Here is a 7,587-nt window from a genome sequence, read left to right as displayed (position 1 = left end):
TTCTTTTACTCTTTTCAGTGTTGTCATAATTTTCGTTAGGGCAGTTAAGAATTGTCATTCAAAAGAATTATAAGAGCTGTACACTGTAGTTATTAGTGTAGAAGCCAACAATTGAGGATGCATAATTCTTGATTACTCCCCGTACTTATCTTTTCTGCATTTTGTGCAGGTTTGGACCCGAGTATCAACGGGATTGTTGGCTTGTATGAGTCCATCACTAGTCAAGAGACCAGGTCCCTTGACTGTACGTACTAGTAACAGAAAATAAGGTAAATGCTTAAAGTTATGATTTTCTTGATGTGGGAATAGTTAGGTCTCATCACGACTTAGGAAAATTGGGTCAATAGTCGTTACAATGACGATTCTTCAGGTATGAACTTTCATCTGTCGACTTGTTAAAACACATTCAATAGGAAACAAGAGAGAAGAGGTCAATTGTATATACGATGAGACATTTGGAAGATACCAATTTTATTAGGTACAGATGTACTGTCAATGCAGTATTTGTAGAATAACAGGGGATGCACACAACAATCACAAAATCATATAGTAGAAACTTCCAATGTTTCTTGTAATAAAATGTTAAAGTATTGAAATACTTCTCTTACTATATGCACTGTAGTTGTATCATTTCTTTAGTCTATAAGTTGGAATAGCCAGCAATGGCTTTTCTCTACATGTTACCATCCCAAACTTCTCATCATTGTCTAAATCACAAGGCTGAATACCATTTGGAAGCTCCCACTCAAAGCAATGCACCATTTGGAAGCTCCCACTCAAAGCAATGCACCAATTGTGCCACCACAAGGCGGACTATGGTAACTGCCAACTGCATTCCAGGACAGCTTCTTCTCCCAGAGCCAAATGGTAAAAGTTGAAAGTCGCGTCCACAAAAATCTATACTGCTCCCAACAAATCTCTCAGGCAAAAACTTCTCAGGCTCAGGCCAAACATTTGGATCCCTATGAATCGCGTAACAATTTATTATGATTCGGGATCCCTTTTGTACGTGGAAACCATCGACTACACAATCTTCCATGGACTCATGATAAAATAGTGGCGCTACAGGATGCAGCCTCAGGCCCTCTTTGACAACCATGTCTAAGTAGTTTAAATTCTCCAGGTCGGATTCTTCCACCATTCTATCGAGGCCTACCACTTGTTGCAACTCCTTTTGGAGTTTCTTCATCACTTGGGGGTGCCTAAGAAGTTCGGTGAGTATCCATTCTGCTGTTGTTGCTGTAGTGTCCATTGCAGCCAGAAGCATGTCCTGTATATAAAAGGAAACAGGGGAATTTGTGAGCTTATACTAGTATATATGACTTATAAATGGGATGAAAGTACATACCAAAAGGATAGCCTTTATGTGACGACGGTCAAACTGAAATTCTGCTTCTCCAGATTGCATTATGTCCATCAAGGTGTCCACAAAGTCCTTGGTTTGCTTCTGGTCATGTGAATGAACATGTTCATCAATAATCTTCTCAAGGAACTCATCAAACACCTTTGAAAGATCCTTGAGTTTGCGAGTGAGACCCTGGAGATCAATAACACCAAGGAAAGGAAAAAAATCTCCAAGATTTGGTGTGGATGCTAAATCCACAACATCTTGAACAATAGCTTTGAATCCCCTCTTGTCCAAGTCCTCATCCATGTACTTCTTTCCAAACACCATTAAGCAAGTCAAGTTAGCATTCAAGGACAAAATCCTTGCACTAAGATCAACAACTGCGCGATCATGAGCTTCCTTTTTAATGGATTCAATCAGAAGTTGAACTTCTTGCTTTCTCATGGATTGAAATGAATTGATCTTGTTATTGCTCAAAAGGTGCACAGTGCACAATTTTCGCATGTTGCGCCAATACACACCATACTTTGCAAATACCAAATTCTTCTGTCCATAAGACAAATATTGAGATGCCTCACTATGAGGCCTACTAGCAAAGATGTGATCATATGTCTTGAGGAACTTCTCGACTGTATCAACAGATGAGGCAACGATTGCAGGTACCAGTCCCAATTGCACATACATAATAGGACCATGTTTCTTGGCTAGTTTTTGTAAATCTTTGTGTGGATTTTTACCAGCTAACAAATGAAGATGTCCTAAAATGGGAAAGCCTGTTGGACTTGGAGGAAACCTTTTCCTCTTGTGAATGTTTAGTAGCACATACAAGGCATATACAAATAGAAAAAGCACAAGTGTTGCCCATATCAAAGTCATTGAGTTAGAATAAGGAAATCCAATATCCAAAGTTATATTTACAGGCACAAGTCCTGTATTGATAATCTTATACTTTTCGAATGCTAATTAGCAGGTATCTACTTCTTTAATTTCTATAGGAATAAAATAAAACTATAAGTCAAACAATTCCTAACGTTGCATTTCACTTGCAAGTAGGGGTGGGCATGGTACGGTATATATCTAATTACTATATTATATCGAAAATTTTAATACCGTGGTTTTGGTATCATGGTATTTGGTATAATATATGATATATGGTATACATTTTAATTTTCTTTGGTATTTGATATGGTATTTGGTATTTAGAAATAACATACCGAAATACCATACAGAAGTATATAGTTACATAAATAACCACACACACATTGAAATGTATTTGAATTGTAATTGATTAACAAAAGGAGTTGTTTGTACTTTATTTTGCATATATATTTTTACACGTGTAATGTGCTAGTATGATACAATTGATACCTTTTATTGAATTGTCGAAGTCATAATACTTTATTATACGAGTATATATTAATCGAAATTAAACAAATTATGGTTACCAATTTACCATATCATAAAATATTGAAACTGAACTTCAATATACCAAACCATACCAAATTAAATTGATATGGTAATAATATAATATTTTAAAAACCGAATACCAAAATTACGATATCAAAATTTTCAAATACCGTATTGTTACCATGCCAACCCCTACTTGCACGAGAGATATCAATATTCACAACAAAAGTCCAGATAATAACCGACCAACCAAACAAAAAAATGGAACACACCAAAACATCATTATCTATAAAAAAGTATAACATACTAATATATCACCTGTTTGGACATAATAATATAAAATGTAACTCTATCATCTTAATTACCAAACTAAATTTTGCTTTCCAATTCTGCATGTTCATCGAATGTCTAACTATTTGACATATAACAAAAAAGCTATCTGAATAGGTTGATTATGATACTCATGTAACACCTCAAAAAGTTCTAAGTTAAGACTTAAATCATTCTTTATTTGCATATAACATCGTATCAGGTGATTTTTAAATTGTGCTTAGGTGTTAAGGTCAATCCTTTAGTGTGGAATATATTTGGACATGAATTAAGGTCACAAGAATCCACTAGTACAAAATTGAGTTGAAAGCTTACTTACAGATTAAGTTTTGATATAAGATTCTACTTAGGTCAACTTCAAACGATCATATCTTTCAGGAAGTTGATGAGTCGGTAATTTCGACTCATTTAAGGCTTGTTATTCAATGATTTAGTGTCCTCAATGTCTATTTTTCACTCATAACTAATGTTAATATGTTGATATGCAACAATGAAGTCTGAAGAGTGAGGAAAGAACATTACAATGCGAAAAGCTAAAGAAAAGAGAAGCTGGAGCTCGCAAAAGCCACTCAGCGACTCGCCGAGTGGGCCTCCATCTCGCCTAAATTTCCAGCAAAGTAGCCCATGAACCAAACCAACTTGGCGAGAAAAAGGTGATTCGACGGCGCGCCGAATGGATCGGCAACAACGATCAAGCTTGCCAAAAGTTCCAGAACATTTTGATGGAGGAACCAAGCCGAAAGGCGAGAAGAAGAGCAATTCAGCGGATCACCGAATGGGTCGGTGATCCCGACTTACTTCACTGAGTTGACTCCGTTCTGAGTTTTTGTGAACATATAAATGCAAGTTCTAAAAAAAGAAAAGTAGTTTCCAAACTGTTTACTCCTGGGTTTTTGAGAGTCTTTACAGGTTGAACATTGTTTAACATTCTTAGTAGAGTTTGAAATTTAGATTTGGAGAATGTAAGATTTTAGCTTCGATTTCACATTTGGGAATTGCAGATCGTTAGCAAATCAGACGGAAAACTTTATTGGTAACGATTTCTTGCTTTTCACTATGCTTAGCTAAAACCCCTTACCTTAGGGGTGTGATCATGTAGTTGAATGCATTAATTGTTGATTTTAATGTTGTTTTGAAGTGGGTTCAAATGGCTTAAGTAATGATACAAGAAGGATAGTTAAAAGTTTTAATAACAACACACATCTCAAAATAATAATTACATATATTTGCGATTAGAAATGTGTTTATTCCATTTAGAATATAATTATCACAACATAAAAAAGGGATATCTTTTCAAATTCGCTGAGAAGCAATTTTGTGTACGTCTTTGCTTGTACGAGAACAATAAAATAAAAGTATAAGCCAAACAATTCCTAACGTTGCATTTCACTGGCAAGTAGGGGTGGACATGGTATGGTATTTACTGAATTACCATACTATAACAAAAATTTTAATATCGTGATTTTGGTATTATGGTATTTGATATATGATATACATTTTTATTTTTTGGTATTCGATACGATATTTGATATTTAGAAATAACATACCGAAATACCATATCGAAGTATATAGTTACATAAATAACACGCACGCACACGCGCGCGCGCACATATATATATATATATATATATTAAAATACTCACAATTATGCAACCTAGCTGGTATTAGTATAAACTAAAATGTTTAGAAACTTTGACTACTCTATTTTGATTGAAATGTATTTAAATTGTAATTGATTAACAAAATGAGTTATTTGTACTTTGTTTCTCATATATTTTTACATGTGTAATGTGTTTGTATGATACAATTGATACTTTTTTTAATTGTCGAAGTCATAATACTTTATTATACGAGTATATATTAGTCGAAGTTAAACAAATTATGGTTACCAATTTACCATACCGTAGAATATCGAAACCGAACTTTAATATACCAAATTAAATTGGTATGATAATAATATGATATTTTAAAAACCGAATATCAAAATTAGGGTATGGAAACTTTCAAATACCGTACTGTTAGTATGTTACCATGCCAACCCCGAATTGCAAGAGAGATATCAATATTCACAACAAAATTAAAGTCCGGATAATAACCGACCAAACAAAGAAAGAAATGGAACATTCGTCATAGGTATGTTCTCTTCGATTTTTCTGATACTTTGCACCTCTCTCTCTCTGGTAATTGTACCAAAAGTTGATTGGTTTTTTAGAGTCTTGCTTTATTGATAATCATAATATGCGAGGAGCTACAAAAGTGGATGCGATATTTTTGTGTTTATGATTATTTCTTTCTGAAATTTTGACTTGCATGTTAGAATTTAAGGTGGAAAAATTAAACCATCTTGAATATGCAGTCAAGGTGTTTGATGATGTGCCCAAGTTATCTTATTTGATGAACATGAATTTTGGCACATTCACTTTATTTTAAGCTCTCAATTTTGATGAAATTCTTAAAAGTTTAAATAAAGCTAAATGAAACTTAGCCCATTTAGCTACAATTAATCAATCTACTACACTTCTCCTCTTGCCTAAATATCTGAAGTTGGTGGTTATTAAAGGGATTCCATAAAGTCGTCAAAAATATTTACATCGCACTCAATCTTGAGGTTACACCAAGAATTATATGTAATGCTCCAAATATGACCGAGTGTATTGGTGAGTATTTGTTTCTTTCTTTCTGTAATGACCAAAAAATTCAAAGAGGAAAAGTGTTCCAAAAGGCATGTTCCAGCTATATACAACTTCTTTCAGTATTTCTGTATGCACCCATTGCATCAATAACACATTAAGGAACAAGGTCCATGCCTTCCATGTGTATTGACTATACAAAAATAAAAAAGATCCACTGTTGGCTTCATGTAGAAAACACCTACTGCATAGCTGAAAACCTCATTTTTTTTGTAAATTGTCCTAGGTGTACGGGCAGCCAGCCAAAGCAAGGTTGTTGGTAATTCTTTTATCTTCCTCGTTACTTTCCATCTCCATATCTCCTGCCCACTGGATATTTTAGCAAGATTTTATGAACTTTCTTTTTCTGTCCACTGTCTATGCTAGAGAATCAGGAAACTGGACATATTGAGAGAACTAACTCTGTGTCAAAAAGAGTTCGTAGCATTGTAAAGAGGATACGTTTGGTTGAATGAAATCTTAATTTTAAATAATGAATGAGTGTTTACATAATCTTGTTCTGTATGAAGAAATAGTGAAATGAAATTGTCTTGGCTACGATAGTGAAGTCCATATGTCAGGGGCAATCAGACATATTATATATTCAATCAATACATTTTAGAGTGCAATATTAATTTATGTAGATTGTTAAATATCTTCAAGATGCAATGTTAATATTTTCATGTATTTCATAAGGTACTACACGAATTATTCAATTCTACAATATGCAGTTTTGACTTTAAATTTTGTAGTCTTTTGTAAAAGTAACAAGTCCATTGTGTGATGTTCTTTTACATCCTGATATGTGATTCAGTAAGAATTCTCTTTGTGTATGTGTGTTGCTCCGTATAATGTTCTTTTAGATCGATTTTCCTTTTTGATATGCAATTACTGTTTTTATTGAAAGAATATTTGTCTGCCAAATATTCGAGAGTTTTAACTCTTTGCTTAATTAAGAGTACTGGTTTGTCAACGATTTATATTTCGTGAAGTTATGTAAGCATATCCTTTGATCGATTATCTGTCATGGTCCATTTCTCTTTTTAAAATCGATTTATTAACAACGGATAAAGTAAGAGCATGTTGCCTGGTAGTAGCCTATTCAAGAAATAAAACTTAGATGAGAAACTTTCCTTTTTGGACTTTTAAGTAAGATATATAGACTCTTTCCTCTTTCCTTTCGACATCAAATTTGGAATTCTCCTCCACTTCTCTGGACTTATTCATAGACCAACATATCTCATCGTCACTTGCCTAAATTTTATGTTTGATTGCAACTTTACTGTGGACTCTAAGAAGGTATATCTTGAAAAAAAAATCACATAAAATAGTAATTTCAGCCCTGAATCTTCTTCTATTCTACCCGTTGAATGCACTCCACTTAACAACTTCCGATTGATCAATGTCATTCCAATTAATTTAATATACTTATATGTTCACTCATTTATGCCATTGTCATATAATTTTCAGGTGTGCTCATTTGTAGTTGAATATTTGACTGTTGTGGTTCATTATTTTACTCTCAAGGCCTAAGCTATTTGGTGGTTAGAGTGACCACTATTTCGATCTATTGTGTGGACATTTGGATTGTAAATCAATTCAAGTAGTTATATCATGAACTTCGACTATGCTATTGTGGCAGCTGTGGAAGTAGAAGATGAATAAATTTTCATGTTTTTATAAAGCTATTAGGTCAACATTCAAATGAATCTACTGCTTTCACAACTTTGAACTTAGCCGAAAGACCAAGAAAAATATAGTGATATGTTTTGATAGTATGTTAAAGGAAATGAAAGCATTTAAGTTATTTTCTTTACCGTTTTGGTTTTCATC

The 7,587-nt window shown here is 33.7% G+C and overlaps 1 pseudogene; it reads right to left on the bottom strand.

Moving 5' to 3' along the window:
* Window positions 1–764: 764 nt before the first annotated feature.
* Window positions 765–2,250, bottom strand: LOC125855150 (cytochrome P450 71AU50-like; annotated as a pseudogene).
* Between the last annotated feature and the right edge of the window lie 5,337 nt (window positions 2,251–7,587).

This window comes from Solanum stenotomum, chromosome 2 (assembly GCF_019186545.1).
Source record: "Solanum stenotomum isolate F172 chromosome 2, ASM1918654v1, whole genome shotgun sequence".
NCBI classification, from domain to species: Eukaryota; Viridiplantae; Streptophyta; class Magnoliopsida; order Solanales; family Solanaceae; genus Solanum; species Solanum stenotomum.
The sequence above is the reverse complement of the archived record's forward strand: the minus strand, read 5'-3'. Positions and strand labels throughout refer to the sequence as shown.